At 50.4% G+C, this 12,458-nt stretch overlaps 1 protein-coding gene across 4 annotated transcripts in view; it reads right to left on the reverse strand.

The window, feature by feature from the left end:
* Positions 1–12,458, reverse strand: part of Phactr3 (phosphatase and actin regulator 3) — a 212,130-nt gene that overhangs the window by 94,812 nt on the left and 104,860 nt on the right. Inside the window, exon 1 of one of the 4 annotated variants that reach the window (XM_047540366.1) lies at positions 11,388–11,409. The exons of the other annotated variants lie outside the window; for them this stretch is intronic. The gene's annotated coding sequence lies outside the window, so the exon portion shown is untranslated. Of the gene's footprint in view, positions 1–11,387; positions 11,410–12,458 lie in introns of those variants that run through there. 4 annotated transcript variants of the gene reach the window in all.

Genomic DNA, 12,458 nt, shown 5'->3' on the forward strand with positions numbered 1-12,458 from the left:
GCAGGCCCTGGGACTGGCCACACCCCAGGAGAGGTGACCCAGCCCAGCAGGAAGGGTGAGACAGGAAGCGAGGCCCAGTGCCCCACACTCAAACAAAGCAGTGCGCTACCCCACCTGGAAAAGGCTGCTTGGAACCCGCCACCATCCCTTCCTCCACAGCTCTCCAGGGCCCATCTGGCTTGCCTGCACTTCTATCAGACGCAGCCCAGCACAGGGACGGGGCCAGTTCTGGACGTCCATTCCAGGCTTCCAGCCCCCTGAGAAGCAGAGTCCACAGGGCGGGTGGCCCCAGGGACCCAGACCACAGTATTTCAGAGCACACAGTAGGGCAGCCTTCTACAGACTTTAAAATTGAAGAGTTTGTGGGCCTGGGATGTCCTCTCTGCCCACTCAGGTGCTTCTTTAAAGGTCACTCTCCAGCTGTCTCCATAAACCCAGGAGGGCTTTGATCACTGTTCCCAGCCCAACCTGTACAGCCCTCGAGGGATTAAACACATGGTCCATATCAGTCCCAGGGGACCACTCGGGTCCTAACCTGAGGGATGGCTTCCTTCCTCATCCTGAAGGTGGATGGAGTTAAGGCTCACACTCTCCTCTCGGCGAGTCAGAGTGTGCACAAGAACAGGCAGCAGGACCCAGTCCCTGTCACCTCCCTGGAAGGACTGCCCCTTGCGGTGGGGACACGGCAGCATGGTTCCATTCAGCTGCTCAGGATGAAGTTCCTGTGTCAAAGACAGGCTGGTGGACCATGGGTGAGGGCCAGGAGTGAGCCCCGGGGGCCTCGCACATTGCTGGTGGGACGAAGACTGGGGCGGCCACAGTGGGAAGGTGCTGGCACCTCCTGGAACAGACCCTGAAGAGAGCTGTCCACACAAAAACTTGTGCATGAATATGGAGCAGCACTCTTCACAATAGCCAAGTGTGCAGACAGCCCAAACACCAACCAACTGGTGAGTCAGCTCACCCATTCCACAGCTTGTTGGTGGCCATGAGAGGGCCACGTGGAGACACAGACACACCACAAGGGGCGGATAATCGTCCAGGCATAAGAGCACACGTTGTATGATCTGCTTATATGGAATTTCCAGAACAGGCTATGGAGACAGAAGGCCAGTGGGTAGTTACAGGAGGGTCGCGGGCAGTGGGTTCTCCGTGGGTAGTTTCCTTTGGAGCACGGAAAGGTTCTGATGTTGGACTGTGGCGAAGGCCGCACAGACCTGTGAGTACAGTGAAGCCCATGGGTCTGAGCTCTCTCTGAGGCTGAAAGGCATGCTAGGTGAGCTACAGCTCAGTAACGTGGAGACTGAAAAGCAAGAGACCGAGATGACAGGGCTGAGAGCCATGGGCCTCTCTCCCAGCCTCTCTGCAGGGGCGTCTCTCTCTGAGGGCACATGGAACCCAGGACTCAGGGCTGCTCCCATAAGCATGGTCCTCGCTGCCCCAACCAGAGGCTCCATACCAAGTCAGCATGAGCAATCGCCATGGTCTCCCAGAGCCAGCTGCTTCCTCCCACGTGGCCACCCATCATGTCAGCTCGCCTCTGACAGCATGGACGACAGCAAGGCCGACCGCTTGCCCAGCCACATTCATTTCCACTGCTCCACAGTCCACTGACCACACAGACACCGAGTGATGGTCCCAACTCAGGCCCCAGCAGCCCAGTGTGAACCTTCGGTGGCTCTGCCCACACAGGGTCAAATCCAAGCTCCTCGGGAAGCCAGCTGCTCACTTGGACCCCACCTTGTTCCCTCTCCAGTCGCACTGATGGTCCTGTGCACACCTCGTATGTGCCCAGTTGTGGTCACCGCAGGACCTTTGCACCAGCCTTCCGCTCTGCCTCAGACACTTGCCCCAACAGTGCTGCGTTGCCGGCTCCTCACCCTCAGACGTCTACTGAGCAAAGGCGCCATCGCTCCAATGGCTTTCCTTCACTTTCCTTGACTCCACCTGCCATGTCGCTTGGTTTTGCTTGAAGCCCACATCCTCTCCGATTTCACCTTGTGAATTTGTGTTTTCTTCTCAGTAGAATAGCAGGTCCTGGAGAGCAGGGACCTGCTCCATCTGTCCACCACTGCATGTGGGGCTCCAGGCACTTCTGTCCAACACAAGCCGCCACCTGTTCAAATCCCACGACCTCGCAAGGGGAAGCCCACAGGCCAAGCGTGTCCCCATGCACTGGCCCTTGCCAGCTCAGCCTCACCACTGGTCACTCTTGCTCCAACTAAGTGGCTTCTTGCGTCCTCAGGGTCTTGCCCTTGGCTTGAAGAACGCTGGCCACACTTCCCCAGCTGGAACCCGTCTCCCCAGCCCTCGGCCCCGCCAGCTCCCTCTCTGGGCCTCGCTTCACCTTGGCAGGTGCCTGGGCTGGGCCCCGTGTGCCCACAGCCCCCACACAGAGCCCACTTGCTGCCGCATGGCTGAGGTGGGGCAGCGGCTCCCTGTCCAGCTGGAAGGGGGGGGCAGGAGGGCTGCCAGCACAGGCGCGGAAGCCAGTGCCAGGGAGCAGCTCCTGCGACAGAGCAGCCCTCGGGCGCCTCCTGCACGGCGGGTGGCCGGGAGAATTAGGTGAGCAGACGGGGTGGCCTCTGGGACCCAGGGGCTCACTAGGGTCTGCTGTCAACCACCGGCACACAGTCGGACCTCAGTGACTGTCTATCGAATGACAACCCTGGGCAACACCGTACCCCTTCCAAGGGCGTCACAGAAAGTGGACACAGAATCCCCACAGAATCGGTGTTTTATCCCAAAAGTAAACGGTCGACAATGAACAAAGAAAGCAGCAGTCGCTTCAGCGAGGACCAGGGCCGGGGCAGTGGCCACTGAGCAGGACGCCTAGATCCTGTCCAAAGGCCCAGAAGGACACGCACGGCGGACCACATCTGGAGCCACCATGTCCCTGGATCAAAGGAGATGTCGGAACCGGGTGCAGTTTCTCCCACTGAAAGGGGATGTTGGCAGGGGGCCTTCGCCTCCAGGGGGCGCAACCCAAGCACACTGACCAGGGAGCACCAGGCCAGGCCCGCTTCCCGGGTGTCGCTGCCTGTCCAGGGTGGGCCCCCAACAGGGACTAAACCATTGGCCTATTCCTGCACACACGGGGGACAGGAGCTGAGATGCCACTGCATGGACTCTGCCAGCTTCCTGCACTTGTCACATGAGCGCAGGGACTCGTGTGGTTGTGATGTTGTAGATGACATGCTGTGTGCAGCTCCAGAGGCCAGCAGGCCCCTCTGCAGGAGGTGGACTCCTTTGTATGTCCACCCAAAGAAACAGTGGCCATTGGGACCAGCTGTGCTGTGAGAGAGGCTGCTGTCTCCTGTGAGCACCTTCCAAGTTGGCCTGGTCAAGAGGCCGCGTCCCTGAGGAGGGCACATCCACAGAGATGCTCGTCCTCAGCACCCTGCAGCCTCCGAGAGCCAGAGGGCAGCAGTGGGAAAACCAAGAAGCAGAGCACCAGGCCTGCTGCCTGCATGTCCACAGCCTCATTCGAAGGAAACTGAGCACCAGGCATCAGGACAACTGGGGAGGCACCAGGTTCCAGAGCCAGAGGCCTGGACCCTCAGGTGGGCCCCCTTCTTTCCACCCTGGACCTCAGGCAGGTCCAGGCCTCTCCCAACATCTCTTGGGTCTTAACCTGTGAAATGAGACAGCACTGACCTTAGCACAGGTCACACCTGTGGCAAAACCGGAACAGGAACAGGTGGGGCAGCAAGCCTGCTTATTCCTCCCAGCCCTGAGAGTCCCAAGGACGAGGCCCAGCTGGAGGCCGCAGGTGTGGTTTGCCCTTTCCCCAGGTGAAGGTGGGCTAAAGGGCCGGTGCTGCATCCTGCAGGCTAAAAGCACAAGACCCATTCGAATCCCTCAGAATCTGGCAAGCTTGGCACCACCTAGGAAGATAAACACGGGGTAGGAAAGTCCCTCGAAATGAGCCCAAGCACGCAGCACGGGGCCTCAGTGTGAACTGAACGTGGGCCAACGTGAGCCCAGGGGTCTCAGCGAGGCCAGTACCTGTCTGTCTGGGCTACTGCACTCCTGCGAGGCGCTGGGCCGGGCTCAGAATGGCTCCACGTAACTCCTTGCAACTGCGTGCACGTTGGCAATCACCTCAACCCAAATTTCAATTAAAGAAGCTAACCAGTGCTCCTTATGCTCTCAATACCACAAATCCTGCCAAAAAGGATTCACTGAGGATGCACTCAAGGGCCCTTTTAATCTTTCATGGAACAAAATAATCATGTCTACAGACGTTTGTGATAGAAACAAAATAGGAGCAGGGATAGAGTTACTACCTGAAGCCACTTCACTGTGCGTCTCCATTAAATCTGTCTCCCTTCATGGCCATGACAAACTTCCCTTTCTCTCCACTCCTTTGCCCATTCAGTCCTGCAGAGCACCGGTGTATGCGCGGGGACTCACAGGGAGCCAGGCAGATTCAGCCTTAGCCTGCACGTGGTGCTTCACTATTAATGGCCTCCTGGAGCCCTTCAGAAGGAAGAGAGGGGTTGGCACTCACTGAGTACCTGCTGCGTGCGTGGGGCACAAAGGCTTCTCTGAAGAGCAGAGCAGGCGCGGCTCTGGTGTCCTGAGCTCAAGGCATGCTGAAGACAGGTGACACTGAAGCAATGCCCACCGCAACAGAAAGTGCGGAGAGTGGAACGCAGGGCCTCGTCCCAGGGCCTGCAGACGTACCTAGGGCGGTGGCCAGAAGGACTCTATGAAGAGCAGAGGGAAGTGCAGAGAGCGGGAGGGGACCTCTTTCCAGAGGGCCCTGAAGCAAAGCTGGGATACCACACGGCATAGAGTGGGGTGCCTGGCGAAGCTGGAGAAGGGGGCAGGGTCAGCAGGCCTGAGGTCCCAGGGCACATGGGACGGAGCTGTGATGAGGACCCACACACAGGTTTGCACCTCACGCTGAAAACAGCCCTCTGGCTCCCAGAGATGCACCTGTGTTTGACTCCCTTGGAAACCAGGGAGGCACAGGCATTTAGGATGCTTCTGCTGAATGAATACATCAATGAAGCTTTCCCACTAAGAGAGAACATGGGCGGCACCTCTGCCTCCACCTTTTAAAATGTCTTCTCAGTGTGCAACCTCCTGAGAAGAAGGGTGCCCCCTCTAAACAGTCAAGCACATCATGAGGAATGAAGTTGCTCCCTGTGAATTTCTCCATGCTGTGCTGGGAGAAACGACCCACCTTGCAAAAGTCTCAGAGAGAATCAAAAACACGAAGGAAATTGTTTCTTGAAGACACACAACCTTAATGCCAAAACCAGAAGAGGGAGTCTCTGGAAATGAAAATAGCAGATCAATCTCTCATGACCATCGATACAGCAGCATAACCGAAAGGTTAGCAGATCAGAGATAGAGACATGCAGGGAGACCAAACAGTGTGACTTATTCCAGAAACACAAGCTTGATTTAACATTCAAAAATCATCAGCAGAAATTCCCACATTAACAGAATAAAGGATAAAAGTCACATGATCATTTCAACAAATACAGAAAATAGAATTTGATTAGTATTTATTAAAACTGCATTTATTACTGATTTAAAATGTGACAAATTAGGAATAGAACTCTCTTAATCTCATAAATAATGGCTACAATAATTTTGTTTCTTACTTATTATAAAATACTGAAAGCTTTCCCTCTGAGGTCAGAAATGAGACAAAAATGTCTCTGTCTAAAAGTATATCAGAGTTTAAACAGTATGAAAAGGAACATAAGTTTAAGAATTAAAGAGGAAGAAAGGAAACTATTCCCCCACACAAGGAAATGTTTTAGAAAATCCAAAATAATTCTAAAATCAAAATAATTTAGCAAGTCTGTTATATAGAAGAATAAAAAATAAATTATATTTCTATATATTGGAGCCAATGAAAGAATCTAAACAATGAAAGAATCTAAATTTCATCATAAAACACATATAATACCCCAAGAATAAATTTGATGAAAGATGTTTATAGAACCTTTATGCAGAAAGAATTATTGAGAGAAAAGAAAAATAGCCAAAATATAAGGATGGGTACACCATGTTCATAGGTCAAAAGACTGCATATTTTAAAGATTTAATTTATTCCCAAACTGATCCCCAGGGTCAACACCATTCCAATCAAAATCACAATGGTGTGTGTGTGTGTGTGTGTGTGTGTGTGTGAATTAATTCAAAATTGAATATAGAAATGCCTAGGACCAAGAATGGCTAAGGTGATCTTGAAGAAAAAAAATAAACTGGTAGGATTTGCACTATCAAATACACTGAACTTTTACATCTATGGTAGGTGACAATGTACTATTGATGCAAGTATAGACAGAAAAATGAAGTTCATAAACAGACCCACCCAAGTACAGTGACTGACTTATGAGAAAGTGAGACAGTGAGAAAAGAAAATCTCTCCAACAAACAGTGTGGAAGCAGTGGGAAAGCCATGTGATCCCCATGGAGAAGACACAGTTTGATCCTTTCCTCACATCACACATAGGAAGGGGTAGAGAGCCACGCATCCATGTGGGGAAGACTGAGTTTGATCCCTCCCTCACACCATACATAGGAAGCAGTGAGAGAGCCATGTGATTCCCCATGGGGAAGATTGAGTTTGATCCCTCCCTCACACCATACACAAAATCAATTCTGATCCTTAATTGCAAAGCAAAACCAATAAAACTCCTAGAATAAAATGTAGGAGAAAGTCTTCATGATCTGAGGGTGAGCATACACTCCTTAAGTAAGATACAAAATGAAATGTATTGATAACATGACTTACATTAAATATTTATTTTCACAAAAAAACACCTTCAAGAGAATGTAAAGGGAAGTCACATTGAGGAACTCCAACCAAACACTCATAACCAGAATACATACTTTTTAATACCTAAAATTTAATTTTTATAATTAAAAATAATGAACAGGCATTTTATAAGGAGTACATACAAATAGAAAAGGAAAAGGTGTTCAACCTCATTCACTTTCAAGGGAGTGGAAATTCACCCACAATGCAGTATTTCTACACATGAATCATGATGGCTAAAATTTTTAAGACCGCTGACACAGAGAGTAGGGGAGGATGAGAGTCACCTGAATTCCTATGCTGCTCTCAGAGTTGACACCAGGTGAGGATTTTGGAAAACTGATTGACAATATCTACTAGCACTGAACATATGCAAGCTCTATGACCCAAAAAAGGAAAAGAACGTAAGACAAAACCAAACATGCTCAAGTAGAAGGTTCTTTGTAGCCTCATTCATAAGAGCCAAGTACTAGAAACAACTCAAGTGTCATTCACAGTGGAAGGGAAGAACGTGCAGCATGATGACACAGGAGAACCTTACACAGGAAAAGAAGGAGCGAACTATTTCTGCCCCCAACACCAGCCATCAATCCCAGAACTATAATGCTGAACGAAAGAGGCCAGATAGAAAATACTACATACGGTCCAACTCCAACCGCGAAGAACTCAAGGCCCAGCAAAACTGGACTGTGATGTTGTGGGTCTGGATCTGATCCTCTCTTGGGGGTCAGTTCCTGGGGTGGGGTGCACAAGGGCCCTTGGTCTTGCTCTCTTTCCTGAAGTGATGAGAGACTGCTGGCATGTTTGCTGAGTTAACTTGTGCCTTCGAAGTTCTGCCTTCTTCCGCGTTATGTATCAGTGAAATGCTTGTACATTTCTTTAGGTTAAAAGAATCTTGTTAAAAGAATCGTGTTAGGTTAAAAGAATACCTATTCTGCATGAGATAATGCCTTGTAGAAAAAGCAAAAATACCCCAGAAATCTCCAGGAATCTATTAGATGTTAAAAGATTAATAGAAAAAACAAATTCCCAGGTTTGCAATTGCTCTGGGCCTCTGCCTCCAGGAACACGCACAGTCGCCAAGACGGCACACGCTCCAAGAGTGCTCAGCGAGCCTGGAAGGAGATTCCCCACATCCACCCTGACCTGCAGTGAGAACCCAGACCTCGCCTGACCCCAGAAAAGGGCCCCTAGCTTCTCCTCCAAGACCCCTCTCAAGCTGCTTGACATCATTTTACATCTCAACGGCATATTTGGGGTTGAAAATAGAAATCAGAAATACTGTTCTGATTTGAAATAGAAGGGTGGGAGGGTGCTGCCCAGACAGGTGTGGAAATTAGTCCCAGGCAGCAGGAGGGAGTCCAAGGGCTGGGGCGCCACAGCCCAGGGGCAACAATAGATAACCACAGAGTCCCGTACGCTTGGAAAGGCTGGGAGAAAGAATTTGGAGGTTTCCATGGTAAATAAATAATAAATGTTTGAGGAAATACATACGCTTAACCTGAATTAAACATCACACGATGTATACATGAACCAAAGCATCACATGATACCTCACAAGTATGTATAATCCTTAGACTTTTTAATTAAAAGAATTAATGCATTTTTTAAGAGCAAATCTAATTGGGCTGCTGGCACCAAGTTTCCATTCAGGTACTGGATGTCTGGTGATTACAAATTGCACTGAAAGTTAAATCAGCTTGGGTTGAAGCTGAAACACTAAATCCTATTAAATATGGCTTGTGTTTGTGCCCAGAATTTAATCAGATACACCTGATCACAGTCATCCATGAACACAGTCAATCAGAAACTGCGCTGGAAGGAACTGTATGCATCTCAGGATGAATCCTGCTCAGTGGGTTCTCTGTGGCCCACAATGGGGCTCTGCGGTCGGGGGCAAGGCTGATGCGGATGGCCCAAGTCCTTGTCCTCAAGGGGCTCAGTCAGCAGTGGAGCAAAGACCCTCACACAGTTGATAGATCCCCTGAGCATGCAGGGAGTCCTCGCAGAGAGGGGCCACCTGCACAGAGAAAGGCGTGGGAGACACCAGAGACGGGGAAATGCCTCTCAAAGTCATAGTCGACAAAACTCCAGGGCCACAGGGCAGCATCCTGTTTTTGGCGGACATGAGCCAAGTCACTGATACCAGGTGGAAGGAGGGTCCTAAGCCAGAGGCAAGCACACACTTCCCACACAGTCAGAATCCGGCATCTGGGAAAAGGTCAGGTAGAAAGCCTTTCCACCTACACTGACGTGAACTTGGGCTTAATTTGAAAAGTGTGACTGTAGAAGACCTAGGAAAATGACAAAACCGATTCAGAGGTAAGATGAAACTTTTAAGCTCGAAGGCCACAATTAAGAATAAAAGAATGGATGGTCCAAATTTCATAGAAATTTTAAAGCTCTTGATTTAAAATTTAAAACGAAGTCGGATGATGAACTCTGGAATATATTCACAATAAAGAACAGAGTCAAGTCCTTAATATATAAAGTCCTTTCTAAAATCAACAAGAAAAACAAAATCCTTCCTCTATCCCCTTGAGAAGTGGACAAAAGTTTTCAGCAGAAAAATTATACTAAACAGTAAACTGAAACAATAATTCAGTTCTGTAAATAATCCAAGGGAAGCAAATTAAACGAGTAACTGGTAGTTGATTTTAAAAAATTATCTCATCAAGTTTGGAGAGATTTGGAAAGATGAGCACACAGCACAGAGGGAGGGTGAACTGACACCACCTTCCTGAGAAAGTTTGGCGATGAGAGTCCAGAGTTTCAAAAGAACATGCACCCCTAAAAATTCTCATCCTTCCAAATAAATAATCAGGGAGGTAGATTAAGTTTTTATAAGAAAATAGTGTAAGTAGTCCAACAGGAAGCAGAATGTTCACACAACGGTAAAAGAAAGGTGGGATAGGATTTCAAGCATCCAATAAAAACCACATACTTGAAAAATCTTTATGATACTACCACATTCTCAAGACGCTGTTATACTTAAAACCAGGATATGCCATTATATACATAATGAGGCGTCAGCGTTGTTGAATATTTTCTGTGCATAGAGGCATTGAAAAGTATGAAAGGAACATGCGCAAACGCTGGCCGCGATGACTCGGGTGTTGGCACTGGGCCACAGTCACGTGATACTAGTAGGCGTGTACCACACTGCAACTCAGAGGAACAAAGACTCGCATTTACCCCAAAGTCTCCCTGAGGCTATAGCGTTTGAACTGGGCCTGAAGGGTGGGCAGGCTCTGAGCAGAGGGGTGACACAGGGGCAGTGAGGGCAGGGAGCAGGAGGAAGCCATGGAGAGGGCCGGGAGGGAAGGGCAGGTGAGGACCTGGAGGGACTCCTGCCTCTGAGCGGGATGAAAAGACACAGGTGGAAATCAGGAAGGGGTTGATGGGACCCACTGTTGGCTGGCAGAGGGACACACCTCCAGGAGCCCCACAGGACGGGGGATGAATAAAGGAGGCCAGCTGGAGACCATGGGACTGAGCAGATGTGAGTCTGCCTGAGGGGCAGCCACCTCTGCAGCTGGGTGTCCACCTGCTGCTGCAGAGCACTCTGCGAGTCCCACCTGTATCCCTCACTGTCTCCCAGAGAACAAATCTAGTCACAAAAATCGGCCCAGTCATGATCCAAGGAGGAACATTAACACCCATGTCCCACTTAAACCCCACGTACACCCCAGGAGGTCCACAAACACCCCAGGATGTCCATGTATACCCAGGGAAGTACACTGACACCCCAGGAGGTCCATGTAGACCCCAGGAAGTATACTTAGACTCCAGGAGGTCCACAAACACCCACGAATTCCACTTGCACCCCAAGATTTCCACAACATCCCAGGAGGCTCACATACACCCCAGGAGGTCCACTTGTCTCCCAAGAGATCCACATATACCCCAGGAGATCAGTCTACGTCTCCAGGGCCCACTTACACCACAGGTCCACTTAGGATATGGGATGGGTGGATGGGACCTTATCTGTCATACCCCTCTTGTTCACAATACCCAAATAAATCAGCCATCTGTGCTTGTTAGAGAAACTTATTGATTTGAGATTTATAGGGTAACCTGGGAGGATTAAAGAAATAGTTCCAAAGCCAATCTGCAAAAGTAGAGAAAACAAAAAAAGACTACAAGTCAAGAAGATCCGAGCATCAATCCAAACACTGCCACTTACAACACCTTCACCGAGAACGGTTTCTTCTGCAAACACAGAAAATCAAAGCTCAAGGAGCTTTTCAAAAAGACCAAAAGACAGCCACATGTGACAGACCCCATAAAGGCCCGCGTCCCACGTGCTTGTGAGTCTCCATAAGATGCCCTTCAGAGGTGCCAAGGGAGGGCTTCATACAACCCAGGAAGGCACTGAGACCCTGGCTCGGCGGATCAGGATGAGCCAAGTCAACCTCAAGACACTGGGGTCCCTCCGCACCAGTCCCCACCCAGACTCTCACTGGTTCCTACGTGCATCCCAGTCAAAAAGGAGCTCACGTGAAGAACCCAAGCTCCTTCAAACACACAAGGGGCCACTCCAGCTCCCAGCTAGACATCACCTCTCAGACCGAAAAGAAGCCTGTGGAGCTGAGACTTACGTGTGGGACTTGCTCTGACCAACTGAATGCGTGGAAGTGACCCTTGCCACTTCTGAGCAGGCACTTTAGAAGTCAGGCAAGTTCTCCACGTCTCCATGTCCTGCCTCAGCAACCGTGGAGGCTCATGCTGAGGTGGAGGCTGGTCAAGCTGCGTCCCCAAGGGCCACAGGAAGCAGAGTCCTTTTATCCTCCGGTCACCCGCATGTAGAATTGGAGGAATGTGGGCAGCAGCACGGTTGCGGGCTCCTCCCAGGCTGGCCTGTTGCAGCAGCAGGAGCCCAGCTTAGCCCCGTGAATGCCCCGCTCCCGCCCTGTCTACTGGTCGGATGGAGCCCACTCTCCTGCCCACCCACACCCCAGACCCAGCAGCAGCTGCACGGCACGAGCCAGGCCTGCCCAATCACAGCACAGCATCTCCGCTCACTAGCCAGAGAGACTGGGTCAGGGATGGACACGTGACTGGGCTGGGACCAGTGAGAATCAGCTCTAGGACCTTTGACAGAACTCTTAGGAAACACATTTGCTTTCCCAAGTAAGGATTGCTAGACTGTGAGAATATGAGCCTCGGGCTCTAAATAACCATCCACCATCTTGTGAGGGACACCTGCTGGGAGAGGAAGTGAAACCAGAAGGACAGACCAGGCAGGAGAGAGAAGACTCCCGCTGCTGCGTCCACACCATGGAGGGTCGCCTGCTGACGCCCGACTCCTCAGGTCTGTGAACCAGCTGGTGCCTTTTTCATTTACACCGCTCGAGTCAGACTTTTCTTACTCTTGCACTTGTTCCAAAAGATTCCTCACTTAAACAGACTTCGCTTCCTCATTAGGAAGAAAAGGCTAAGATGTCTCAAGACAGGCTTTAGAATGCGATCCTCAGGTGATCTGAGGACTTGAGTTGGGGCGATTAGGTCCCAGGAGACAAAGTGGCTCACTCCCGCCCAGCTCCAAACAGGAAGAGCCTGGGAAGCCAGGCTGGGGCGGTGGCCCTCTGTCTTCTAGCTGGTTCTCAGACACAAGGTCTTTTGGGGTTTGTATTCTAAGCACAAGCTCACAGCTGGAACAAGCAGACCTC

Source organism: Sciurus carolinensis, chromosome 2 (assembly GCF_902686445.1).
Source record: "Sciurus carolinensis chromosome 2, mSciCar1.2, whole genome shotgun sequence".
In the NCBI taxonomy this organism is placed as follows: domain Eukaryota; kingdom Metazoa; phylum Chordata; class Mammalia; order Rodentia; family Sciuridae; genus Sciurus; species Sciurus carolinensis.